Source organism: Procambarus clarkii, chromosome 70 (genome assembly GCF_040958095.1).
Source record: "Procambarus clarkii isolate CNS0578487 chromosome 70, FALCON_Pclarkii_2.0, whole genome shotgun sequence".
Taxonomy (NCBI): domain Eukaryota; kingdom Metazoa; phylum Arthropoda; class Malacostraca; order Decapoda; family Cambaridae; genus Procambarus; species Procambarus clarkii.
Genome location: NC_091219.1, coordinates 22,063,037 through 22,077,671, shown reverse-complemented (window position 1 = coordinate 22,077,671; position 14,635 = coordinate 22,063,037).

Sequence of the window (14,635 nt, the reverse complement as noted above, 5' to 3'; positions counted from 1 at the left end):
CCCAAATTACACTCCTTCCGTGCCGTGGGAAGAGCCTACTTTCAAAATAGAAATAGAAAGCCTCCCAATGAAAAAGGTTGCCTATGATCCGACAATCCTAAGGCGCATAATAGAAGAGCAAATGTATAGCATAGCAGTTTTTTTTTTTTTTTTTTTTTTTTTTTTTTTTTTTTTTTTCTACCACAGACGTGGCCACACATTTACAATGCTAACCAGCATATATACATTTTCTTCTGTCCTCCATGGACAGGGTTAGAGAAGTGTTAAACATACAGTTCAGGGGTTTATTGAACACTCAACCACAGAAGGTGATTCGGTGCTTTTAAAATGCTAAGCTAACCTACATACGTCAATACAAAGATACACAGATTTACGTACGCCCTACATAAAGTATTAGATGTGTCTTTTACATAGTGTCATTAATGTACATTCACAAAGGTGAAATGTAATTCTGATCAGCTTCCATATATGCTTTATACCCATACATATACATACACACACACACATACACATACATATATACACACATACATGCATTCACATACATTTGTCTCATTTACCCTGACAGGGTGAGGTAGCTGATAAAGAAACTAGTGTGCAATTAAGCACTTAATCACTGAAGGTGATGAAGGTGCTTTTACAAGCTCAGGTTATATAGTTACATCACATACATACATTGTATGATTGATACATTACATGGTCAATTTTGGATACAAGTCCAATATATCATCAAGTGTTCCAGTACTCATATAGTAACTACAGAGTTCAGCATACCTTAGCCCAGGAGGGCGAAAGTCAGTCAGTATGGGACATTCTACAATATAATGTTCAAGAGAGTGCATGTTTTCTCTTTCACAAAGTTGACACATTGTGTACTCGACATTTGGGTTTTGAGAAAGCTGCCAGATACGTCTATATCCCAGGCGTATTCTGGCCACTATAACATCACATTGCCGGGTTCTTGTTCTATTAGTCCCATATGTGAATGTCTCCTCACGATATCTATCATATGCATAGCAGGAGCCACCCACATCTTCACAGACGGATCGGTGGACACAGAAAATGAGAGTGCTGGCGCTGCTCTTTGCACGACCAGCGTACAGGCATATTGGAGACTGGGAGGACTAGGATATTTTGCCCAAACCCCCCTGCAGTTTTTAAAATGTCTTTAATGTCGGAAATTTGACTCCTGAGCGTCATTTTTGAGCCGAATTCTGACTCTCTGCACCTATTTTCAGTTTCAAATTACGACGTTTCATACCGAAAATATGCCAATTACTGTAAACGCCGATGGGTCATATTTTGCCCAAACCCCCCTGCAGTTTTTAACATGTCTGGAATGTCGGAAATTTGACTCCTGAGCGTCATTTTTTATCCGAATTCTGACTCTCTGCACCTATTTTCAGTTTCAAATTACGACTTTTTATACCGAAAATATGCCAATTACTGAAAACGGCGATGGGTCATATTTTGCCCAAACCCCCCTACAGTTTTCAAAATGTCTGAAATGTCGGAAATTTGACTCCTGAGCGTGATTTTTGAGCCAAATTCTGACTCTCTGCACCTATTTTCAGTTTCAAATTACGACTTTTTATACCGAAAATATGCCAATTACTGAAAACGGCGATGGGTCATATTTTGCCCAAACCCACCTGCAGTTTTCAAAATGTCTGAAATGTCGGATATTTGACTCCTGAGCGTGATTTTTGAGCCGAATTCTGACTCTCTGCACCTATTTTCAGTTTCAAATTACGAAGTTTCATACCGAGAATATGCCAATTACTGAAAACGGCGATGGGTCATATTTTGCCCAAACCCCCCTGCAGTTTTCAAAATGTCTGAAATGTCGGAAATTTGACTCCTGAGCGTGATTTTTTATCCGAATTCTGACTCTCTGCACCTATTTTCAGTTTCAAATTACGACTTTTTATACCGAAAATATGCCAATTACTGAAAACACCGATGGGTCATTTTTTGCCCAAACCACCCTGCAGTTTTCAAAATGTCTGAAATGTCGGAAATTAGACTCCTGAGCGTGATTTTTGAGCCAAATTCTGACTCTCTGCACCTATTTTCAGTTTCAAATTACGACGTTTCATACCGAAAATATGCCAATTACTGTAAACGGCGATGGGTCATATTTTGCCCAAACCCCCCTGCAATTTTCAAAATGTCTGAAATGTCGGAAATTTGACTCCTGAGTGTGATTTTTTTCAGCAGTTTAGGTATATGTGCATTGTTGGAGATGGGAAAAATTATTACAGACTATTTTACCTGTGCTATGATGTGAATATAATGTATATGTTGGAGAAGTGTTGTGAGTCATGTCGGGGAAAATTTTAATTTATTTCATCGGGTGTATGATGAACTTATTGGATGATTTTTTAGTTGTACATATATGGTGGGTGCATCCTCCAGGTCCTTGCACTAATGGAACCATTGTAATGATGCATATGGTGACATATGCGTGTTTAAGGAGGGGAGTGGTGTTGTAATCCACAAGTTAGTAGGAATTATTAGCTAGAGGATCATTACTACAACACTTAACGAATGATGATTGGAAGTACATGTTAAGTAGACAGACTATGGATCACATATCTAAGAAAGGTCAATGGATTAAGACCGAAGCTGTTTAGCCAAATTAATAATTCCTGGAAAGAGGAATTATTCTTCGTCAGGCTTCTAGGATCAAGGTTACCGCTCTAGGGATAAGGTTAATCGGATTATACCTTCCTTGAGAGGCGGGGTGAAATGTTTGAGGCCATGGTTGGCTAAAGTCAGTCTGATTGTGGGAGTTGAACCGAGAAGTCCTCTGGATCTCCGTTTGCGGCAGCAGCGAAGTGTAGCAGACAGCTATGCGAGAACCTGATGTGATCTTAGTGACCAAGTTAAGTCTGCAGTATGTGAGTATTGAATGAAAGACTAACCGGGTGTGGAGCGTTGTAGTAATCATTCCGTATTAGGGACTTAGGCGGAAGTTACGAGTGTGAGTGGTGATCGCGGAGGTCAAGTGGTCTATGGGTATTGGAAGTGTATTGACCTAATAGAGTATGTTAATATGTAATTATTTGTCAGAGTCTATTCTTTGTAATTAAATGACAAAACCAGACGGCCTTTAAATACCTTCAATATGTTCATTCATTGTGTTCCAGTACAAACCTAGTGGTACGCCTCGAGGGTCTGGTGTGTGTAGGAGTATAGGTCCTAGTAACGGTTGCTGAGGCAAGGTGTTATGTGCTGTGTAATCGCTGTGTTCCGAATGAACCGGGGTTCAGCGTCACGACACCAGTGGGCAGCGGTGGATAGGTTACACCCCCCCCCCATCCAGTGGGCAGCGGTGGATAGGTTACACCCCCCCATCCAGTGGGCAGCGGTGGATAGGTTACACCCCCCCCCCATCCAGTGGGCAGCGGTGGATAGGTTACACCCCCCCCCATCCAGTGGGCAGCGGTGGATAGGTTACACCCCCCCATCCAGTGGGCAGCGGTGGATAGGTTACACCCCTCCCCCATCCAGTGGGCAGCGGTGGATAGGTTACACCCCCCCCCCATCCAGTGGGCAGCGGTTGATAGGTTACCCCCCCCATCCAGTGGGCAGCGGTGGATAGGTTACATTCCCCCCCCCCCCCATGCAGTGAGCAGCGGTGGATAGGTTACACCCCCCCCCCCATCCAGTGAGCAGCGGTGGATAGGTTACACCGCCCCCCCCCACCCATCCAGTGAGCAGCGGTGGATAGTTTACACCCCCCCCCCCACCCATCCAGTGAGCAGCGGTGGATAGGTTTTCAAGTGTGGGGCCTCACTCCCTCTGATCGTCCCTCACTTACCTGACATCTCAACTGTTCCGAGGACCTGAGTAGGTTAGGTGCGCCGGGGGCACCGTCCGAAGGTTTTACTGAGACGGGGCTATTACCTGGAGAAGTTGCATTTGCCAGACAGGTCCAGGGGTGCTGCATCTCGGAGCCCCGCGAGTGGCATGTCTACATAGGTTATTTGGGTAGTTTAACCCGGCGTCGCTGGAGTATGTGTTCCTGGACTGTCATTAGCCACTTGGGGGGGGGGGGGAAGAGTCTTGGGGGCACTGTGTAAGGGGGAAACCTGTGGGCACTTCACCGTGAGGTCTAGGGAGCACTGTCATCACCGAGTATAGGAGCACTTCACTGTAAAGTGCCAGAGAGAGCCGTGTCGGGAGTGGGCCGCCGGCGCTCGGTGTTTACACCTTATGTGGGGGTCACTCCATGTGGTGGCGTTCAGGTTCTCCTCCTGCGCCTCACCAGGGGTGCTGTAGATTTCTTTCGACTTGGGACCCTATCTGAACGTGGGTTCAGATAGGGTCCTACTTTTTTTTTATGTTTTCACTTTTACGTTCTTTGTTCTATGAGTCTTGTTATCTGTATTTTTTATTATTATGTGTTCATTGTTGTTCTGTATTTTTTGTGAAGTTTATTCTGTATGTTTTATGCTGTATTTCTAAGTTAGTGTTTTGTTGTTGTTGTGTGGTGTGGAGCTGATGCTCGGTGTTATTTTGGTACCTTTATATTGTATGTATTTGGTTTTACAAATAAAAAAAACTATAAGAGACCAAATAATGCACTATTTAATATCAGTGATAGATCCTTAAGACAGTCAGAGAGATGCTAAATAACATTTAATAGAGAAATTATCATAAAATAACTATCATTATAAGGATGGTGAGCAGCTCACTAACGCACGTGTCCTGGCGACCACCACTACAACAACATCTTACTCCCAAAAAACGCTACTGAGTGTTCCAGCAAAGCTGTTATCTGAATCAACAAAATTCTGAGCCCAAATTACGCCAAGAGTGATCATTAGTCTGGCAACGGTCAGACCAGGGGCCAGATTCACGAAACCACTTACGCAAGCACTTACGAACGAGTACATCTTTCCTCAATCTTTGACGGCTTTGGTTACATTTATTAAACAGTTTACAAGCATGAAAACCTCCCATCCAACTGTTGTTATTGTTATAAACAGCCTCCTGGTGCTTCGGAGCTCATTAACTGTTTAATAATTGGAAACAAAGCCGCCAAAGATTGAGAAAAGATGTACACGTTCGCAAGTGCTTGCGTAAGTGCTTTCGTGAATCTCGCCCCAGGCTCCGGTTTTCAGTCTGGTTAAGTAAATTAAGTGTTTGTAGAATGCTAATTGGCCAACTTACATAATACTGTAACCTTGATACTATAACCACAGTATCAAGGTTCTATACTATAACCATAGTATCAATAGTATCTAGTATAGGTTATAGTATCCAAAATACTATAACCATAGTATCAATAGCATCTAGTATAGGTTATAGTATCCAAGATACTATAACCATAGTATCAATAGTATCTTCTATATGTTAGTCATATAGAAGTTGAGATAGTCCTAAATAAAAAGTAACCATATACAATAATAATTATCTTAATCCATTAATTATCTGTTATAATAAATAATGTATCAATAAAAATCTTAAACTTCTCTTGAATAATTTCAAGAATAATTAACAATATTAATCACTAATCACTAGCATAGTTATCAAGTAATCATATTTACATATATGTAAACAATTATTCAGATGTAAAATCTTGTTTACTAATATATCTTAATAATGTTATAATTATTTAATACAAACCAAAAGTTATTTAAAATAACTAATTGCAGAGCTAGGCTTGATTATGTACAGTGAACCAGTAATTGTTAGTACTGTTTTTAACCTTCATCATTTAATATTTTTGTACAACGTACAATTGATGTGAGTTGAATCTCAACTATCCTGTGTTCAACTTGCAGTTTTCTTCAATCAATAACCTTGTGTTACAGAAATAGTACTTTTTAGGAAAACTGAAATACCAGAACCTACAGTGTGACCATTGAAGTTTTTTTTTTTTTTATTTTTATAATATACAAAGTATAGCACAATATACAAGACATGAACAGAAGAACAAGAACAGAACAACAAAACATAAGTAGAAACACAAGCATAAAAGAACATTGCAGTACAAGACCCTAGAAACTCCAGGGACATAAGACCGAATACAAAATTAAACATAATAATGGACATACAACAAACGGACGCATACGGACATGGAAAGACACAACAACCATACACAGAATACACCAGACACGCATACATATACAAAATTAGATTTTTATAAAAGAAACACACACTATATAAACCAGACAATAGAAAACAAATCATACATACATACAGGACAAACATAGCAAAGTGCGAAAACACGGATGCAAACGAAACATACAAGAACCAAGAAACAAATTAAGGCACAATGAGAAAACCCCGAAACGGGCACTGGAGGTTACACACCCACACACACACACACACACACAAACAGAATGTCACAAATAAATATCACAACATAAAACACAACACAAACACACACACCAAGTGCATAGCACAAAACATACAAGAAAACAAGCCATGCAGGGGCAAGAACAATACCCACACCACCCACACGCACAGACAAGGACACCCACCTGTGCACGCAGGCACCGGGGAAACATCACGCACAATACAGACAGAAACCAAACACACCAATAAACCAATCACTCATACTTCTTCGGGTACTCCCGAACAGGAAACCGTAAACAATAAGCCTCCCAAACAAGTTGGAGACTGTCAGAAATCGGACACCCAGGAGTCGCAGTAGGCCGAGGCATCGATTTCGGCACTCCCGAGACAAAACACTGCTCTCGTGGAACCCAGTTGGTAGAAGGGCACCAGGGAACAGGACGCACCAAGTCATCACACTGAAAAGTCACAGTTGCCGTAGATCCGTCGAGCGCCTCTCCGGTCGAGAGGACAAAAGGGACAGGTTTCCCCCGAGGATGCTGGGCACACGGGCGCACACTCTGAAGCACCTCTGACTGCACTGCAGGCCGCACACCGGCCCGCCCACTAGGGCGTGCACACCGTTCGGTGTCAGGAACCGCACCGAGACCCGCGGAGGGTGGCTCCGCAAGGGCCCTAGAGCCCCCACCAACCGGAACAGGAGCAGAGGCCCCCCGCTTCACATCCTTCGTCAACACCACAAGGTCGCTCTTACCAGGGGCAACAGCCCACTGAGGAGAGCCACCAGCAGGAGGCACAGCATCCAACTCAGAAGGCACCACAGGAGGCAACACAGCGTCGGCCACATCATCATCATCCTCCATTTCATCCCGCTCCTCTGCCCACGACCGGCGAGGTGACGCACCCCGAGCCGAGCGACGGCGCTTAAACAGAGGCTGCTGATCGTCGGAGCTGTCACTCCCAACAAGCAGTGACCCAGAAGAACCATCGACAGGCGGCCCCAAAATCGGGGCAGCACGTTCCCGCAGAACAGCAGCCTCAACAACGCGGGGCAAAAAGCCACCACTAGGAACGGAGACCGGAGTCTGAGAAGGAAGAGACAACAGGCGGAAGGGAAGACGTCAGCACACGTGAGGTATCCAGGGATGGCGACCATACCACCGCACCGTCAGCCCCGGGAAGCACACGGCCTCCAGCAGGAGACTCAGGCACCACTCCTACAGCTTCCCCCAAGGTCACCGGATGCGGATGCACGTCCACAGGCATCGAACGATGAAGGTCCGAAACAGGCGCCCCTAGGTCCCCCGAGCTCACCGGCGGGGCAGACACATCTGGAACCACCCGCAGGATTCACACCAGGCACGAGCACAGAGCGAGAATCCGCCGGGGAGTCCACACGCACAGATAAGCGAGGAAAATCATCCTCTAGGAAAACTGAAGGGGCATCTGTATGAGGAGCGTCACAACCGGCCGCGACGTGGCCCTCAGCACCACACCGGAAACACGTCCGGGTCTGCCCCTGATAGAAGGTCCTCAGAGACAGCCCATGATATGAGACCCTGGACGGTATAGAGCTTGTGAGCCGCATTGCAAGCGTGCGTGAACCCGGCCGGACCCCCTTCAGTCGGCCCGCACTCAAAGTGTTGAACCGGTGCTTCACCACCGACCCAAACCGCGTAAACAAGGCCATGAGGGCCGCCTCGGGGAAGGTCACCGGCACGCCGTGAATACTCACAAACGTCAAGGGCCCCCAGGGATCCGAGATCTCTACAGACACAGCCGAATCCGGAAGAGGAAGCGTGTGGCCATTCCAGCGGGCCACAAACTCCCGGTATACAGTTGACTTGGCGAACGACACCGCAACACGGGCGGGCGACAACTTCTCTAGGCCCAGGAGCTCGGGGACGTCAACACGGAGGACGTCCAGGAAGGCAACTTCTACAACGGGCCAACCCACATCAGCAGAAAAATCCAGCCGCACTGTGTCTAGTCTTCTGATACGGCTAGTACCAGCCCCGTCCATACTGGCAGGTGGGGCCCCGACCAGCGGGAGCTCCACACCCCCCCACAGCAACCGCCACTCAGCAACGGCAAACGACCACTGACAGCCAGAGCTCGACGTCTGCACCCTCTGGTGGCGCAGCCAGGAATCAGAGAAATAGTACTTTTTAGGAAAACTGTAATACCAGAACCTACAGTCTGACCATTGAAGTAGAGGCAGCAGTCTCTACCTCAGACTACAGATAAGAAGATTTAACACATTTTAACCCGTATTGTAGTAGATTTTTGTGGTAAATTATAGTTCCACTATCTAGACATTCTCCGCATTTAGTCTTAATTCAATACAGATATTTTATTTATAAAAAACAAGGGCCTACATTTAAACCCAAAATTAAATATAGTAATTTACATTGACATCGGTATTTGCATCAACTTTTATGGATTTTTATTTATTATAAAGTGGTAACACAAAAATATTTCATCATTTGAAAACAAGTAATTATTTAATTTATCATGTAAATAATGCCAGAGTTAACTTAGGCCTACATTACAGGCTGCACTGTCATTATCATGCGATGATATCATTATTATCATTATATGATGATATCACTTATATGATGATATCACTGTCATTATCATGCAGTTTAGGAGGTCAACAAGGAACAAGCAAATTCTCAACTATTTCACATTTTACATTTTATTTGACTCAAGAGATAAAATGTAAAACCGGAGTGTTATAATATAAGGATCTCTCTGGTGGACACTTCATCACATGTACAAGCCACACTGTACAGTTTATATAATGTATATATTATAAAATATATACATATGAGTATATATTATATAATATATACAGGTCGGGTGGAGGATGTGGGACAATAAACATTACAGATATGCATAACATCAGGTGTTGGAAGGCTAGACACGTGGTTTAGTAATGAGTGGTTGCAGTGGTCACCCGTACTGCTACCACCCGTACCGCTACCACCGTACCACTACCATCCGTACCGCTACCAACCGTACTGTTACCACCTGTACCACTACCACCCATACTGCTACCAACCATACTGTTGCCGCCTGAACCGGTACACCCGTGCTTGATGTAATTTGGATGCATGAGTCACTGTATTTCCTTACTTTGAGAAGAAAAGGCTCTATATTGTCTGATTTCAGAGAAAATTTTGATAAAACAGTTAACGGCGGTACAGCGGGGGTGTACGGTGGAACAGCGGGGTGTATGACGGTACAGCTGGATGTATGGCGGTTCAGCGGGGTGTACGGTGGTTCAGTGGGGTGTACGGTGGTTCAGTGGGGTGTACAGCATAACAGCGGGGTGTATGGCAGTACAGTGGGGTGTAGGACTGTGTAGCGCGTTTTCGGAGCGAGGCGTCAACTGTTGGCGGGTGAAAGTCGATGAGTACAAGCAACCACCTTCCTGCTTGTTACAGTGGTTAGCTTAGCTATAGACTCGATCTAGCCTGTTATTGCACTGCCTTGGTCAGCGCCAAGGAATAGGTGGGAGAGGGAGGTAGAGATATGCTATTTTTTAATCTCCATTTCTTTAAGAAGAACTGTACAAAGTGATCAGGAAGGATAACAAGTTTAGTATATTTAATTTACGCTATGTGGAATGCCACTTTTGGCGTTCAATTTCTCATATGATTTAATGATTTTAAAATAATCGTAAGAACTCAATATATACCCTTATGCTAATATTCTTTTAGATTTTCTTCTATATGGAGAACATAAGCCTGATCTTCCCTACCCTCCCCCGCCTCTGCCCGGCTCCGAGGGCATCGCTCGTCTCCTCCCGAGCTGGTGACCAGTCACTTAGTGTCTCCAGTGTTGGAAGAGACGTACAGGTTACCTAGATCCTTAGTGAAGCTGTGATGAAGATGATGATTAATGATAACCGTAGTGCTTCTGGGCACATCTAATGACCTTAAGGCTGTGTGTAAGGGGGAGTTGAACTCGGGTCACAAGTGGTCAAGTATTCTGGCATGATCCCCGAGTGTTGCCACTAACCGCAACACACCTGGCACACACACATGGGTCTCAACAAACACTGAAGACACCAACACCAGCAGGATGTATGTACAATATTGCAACTTCGTATTATTGTAGATATATTATGCAAAAATTACCTTAAAAAATCTGATTATACACATAATTAGTATCCTAAAGTTAATATATTCACTCCCGCCCATACAAAGTAAAATCTCACTACTGATGACATCCATGAAAATTTTTATGTAAAAGCTATTAATGGCCTATAGCCAGACCAAGAAATATAACCTCTAATGTTTAGTAATAAATAATATCTCCTGAGATTTAGTTTAATAAAAATAGATCATTGAATTATTTAGCGCCTCTGGGAAGCCTCGAGTTACTTTTGTGCTAGTTTCCCATATACTCTGAAAACGAGTAAATATTTATAAAATTTAGACAGAAAATCTAGATGTTTCCTTCTAATCGATACAATAAAAAAGCTTTGGGATTTATTCACAAGCTGAAGGTTAAAGAAAAGTTGAATTTGCTTATTATTTGTCATTATCTGTTAGCATTTCTTAATACCAAGAAAAAATTCTTTTCGCCATCGTGGCTTCAGAACACTCATTCTTTTATCTTATAGCAGAATGAGTCAGCGATGTGTGGAGGCGAGTGTGTGGTAGTGATGTGTGATGATGAGTGAGGAGTATGTGGTGTTTGTGCGGTGGTATGTGGAGGTGAGTATATTGAGGGGTGGGTGTGTGTAGTGGTGAGTGTGAGGAGGTAAATGTTTGAAGGTAAGTATATGTTGACGAGTTTGTGGGAGAAGATGAGTGTTCGGAGCAAGCTTCCGTGTTATCGGGGAGTGTATAGAGAAGATAAGTGTATGGACAGAAAATTGGAGAGGCTTTCTCACCCTTAGGGCTATAAACCCATGGAACAACCTACACGCCGAATTCGTAATTGGGTGGACAGTTGATAACCCACCGACTTCCTGTCCCCAGCGTGGGGCTACTAGATAGATGGTAGCCCTCCGTCTAAATGAGTGTAATGAAGTGGGTGCGTAGTTGGTGAGAGTGTGATGGGGATGGGTGTGCGGAGGAGAGTAGAATGAGTACATGGAACTTAGTCAGTGTGGTAACTGTAGCTGCATAACCTAGCCTCTCGAATAGTACGTCACAGTTTGACGTATAAATCCTTCAAAGACCAAAACACTATAAGTCCCCTATGGCCAAACACTGATGAATAAAAAATAATAGCAGCTCGCAAAATTGAAGTGATGTTCCACTCTCTGTTCGCGGGTCCTTGGTTACATTAGGTTCGAGCAATTTAATACATCATTTTTGTGATGTTGTGAACGCTCGAGATGGCGTGACGCAATCTTCTGTAACAGATCCCCCCCCCCTGTGACCTGCATAAACCTCCTGGTAATTGGTCTAAAGCCTGTTGACCAGACAAATCCTCCATTGGTTAAACTAATAAGCCCCTATTAACCGGACTAAACCCCCATTGACTGGAAAAATTCCCAATTAACCAGGTTTATATATACCGGTGACTGGACGAAACCCACCAGTAATTGAACTAAACCAATAATAAACTAAAAACCAGATTGAACTAAACACAAGTAATTGTTTAGTGGAGTAAACACCAACTGACCGGACTAATCCCCATATTGACCGGAGTTATTCCCCAGTCACTGGAATAAACCATAGGTGACCAGTCAAACCCACCGGTAATTGGACTAAATCCATGGTTGCTGAACTAAACAACTTAAACCCTCATTGACTAGACTAAATCACCGTTCACCAGATTAAACCCCCAGTCAACAGAACTGAACTCCAGTCAACTGGACTAAACCCCCGATTACTCGAACGAAAAACCCTCGATCAACCAAATTAAAACTCTTTATCAACTAGACTAAAGTCCTTGAGTCTCAGTTGATGATTACTGTGTAACGGTAGACTCACGCTTGTGAATTCGTGGGCATGTTCATCAGCATGAGCAGGTGTGTGTCAATGTATATGATCTACACATACAAATTTGTTTGGTCTATGAGCAAAACATCAACAGTCATCTTCTCTGTTAGAATTTAATCGTGTAAAGTCTGGTTAAATCCCTTGTTGTAGACTCTACAACCGAGCCTCCACGCAATAGAGTGTGTAAGACACTCTATTGTCTTATAAGCAAAATGTCTCCTTATTCTATTATTTTTTTAGACTTTAAAATGTACAGCAATAAAAAAAATATATAGCGTAATATTATTCCTCGAAGATAAATGCTTGATGTAGATATAAAATGTTAATAGAAATATCCCTTACACAGCAGGGGTAAAAATATCTCTACACAAGGAAGTAAAAAGTTTCCTAGAAAAGAGGGGGTGCAAAAACATCCCGACAAACGAGAGGGGACAAAAACTTTTCTACACTTAAAGGAGTAAAAGAAAACGTTCCTATGTATGACGTAGAAAACATTCCCGACAAACGTTGCGGGTCCAAAGACCTCACACAAGCTCGGGGCGGCGACGTTGGTCACCCATCAGTGGATTGTCAAGGTGATAATAAGGCTCTCAAGCTCGCAACACTGCTAAGTGTAGCAACACTATGACAAGAGTTGCATCACTATGCTAAATGTCATGCCGTCATAATACCTAGGGAAACAGGAACCATAATGTCGTGTGTATAATGATGCTAGGTGCTAGTATCCCAACTTAAACCCCCAGAAACCTAATAGTACCCATAGGTACTACAGAGAGGCTGTGCGAGAGAGACAGACAGTTGTTCCCTGAAAAAGTACATCTTGCTCTGTTGTAATTTAATAAAACATGACAAATACTGAAACAACCTACCTTACCTTGTCCTAGGTCTAAATAATCAATCCTAGGCCTATCATACTCCAAATTTAGAGCATATACTGTTTAGTTACTGTATTAGGCTTTGTTGTTTCCTTAATCTTTCTCGGGCTGTCTACAAAATCAATAGTACAATTTTTTTTTTGGCTACAATTGCCATAATTTTGCGCATTTTGTTCATAGTAGTTATAGCTTCTAAAATCTTTGATGACAGGTTGATATTCCATATGTTATAGAAAATAAGGAATGAGATATTGTCACATAATAATAATATTATTACTGCTAATAATAATAACAATAATTAGAATAAATATTAAAAATACGAATAATATGAACAAAAATATATCTCAACATTAAAAGTGTCAACATTACCTCTAATACTTCCATAAAAAAAACTAAAGATTTAACTTGCAAATTTCAAAATGAACTTCAACCATTAACTTAATAATAAATCAAATTATATAAAATTATAATAATAATAAAAATTAATTCTTATAATTCTATTAGCAACAACAATGCTAATCACATACCAAAAATAACACCACTAAATAATGATAATTTAACAATATGAAAAACAGGTCATACAATTATGAGGAGTTAGCCCTAGCTCATGACTAAAGAATATGGTATATATGTATTATACACCACACTAATAATACGCGACATTAATAACACACCACATACCCATCCCGTTGGCGGTGGAGGAGAGGAACAAAAACGGTTCTCAGGAACTAAACCCCATACTTCCTTTACGTAAACAAGTAACAATCTTGTCACGAATATGGCCAGTATTTGTTTAATATGATGTGTTCCTAGGATATAAAACAGACCTGGACGTCGAGGCGTCAGTGGCTGGCTAGATTAGACAGTGTCCTGTTGTACAGGGACAAAAAGCCTATTCTTTGCTTTATCGAGGTTCCACTAGGACCTAGGACAAACACTCACATTCTCAAAAAATGCAAACAACAACAGGTGCTTAACTCCAGGATACCTATTCACCATAGGTGAACAGATCAAATAGGGGAAAGGAAACTAGCCCAATTACTGGGTTTCGTAGTATAGTTAGCTTTCTTCTCGACTAACAATCGTGGATCCCGTGCTTAATCTTCGAAAGGGTAAAAATGGTTTGGTAAGTTTTTCTTCCCATAATGCACCTATTCACGTAGCAGTAAATAGCTACATAGGATTTAGTCGACTGTTGAAGGGAAATCTTAGGAAATGGCTGGTCGTTGGCTACGGACTCTCGATAAGGCTTATGTAGGTTTTCTCTTCCAGTGACAATTAACCAATTGTTCTTGAGGTGAATATAATATTTTTATCGCCAGTACACTTAAGATAAACTAAACTTTCAATGAATGTCCAACAAAAAGTATACAACTGTGTATGTATCCTGTCGCTAAGATGTAAGGGCAAAGACCTGCTTAGATGATCAAAGCCCCATTCTATCAGTTTCTGATGGTAAAGTACGCTTTACGATAATTATAA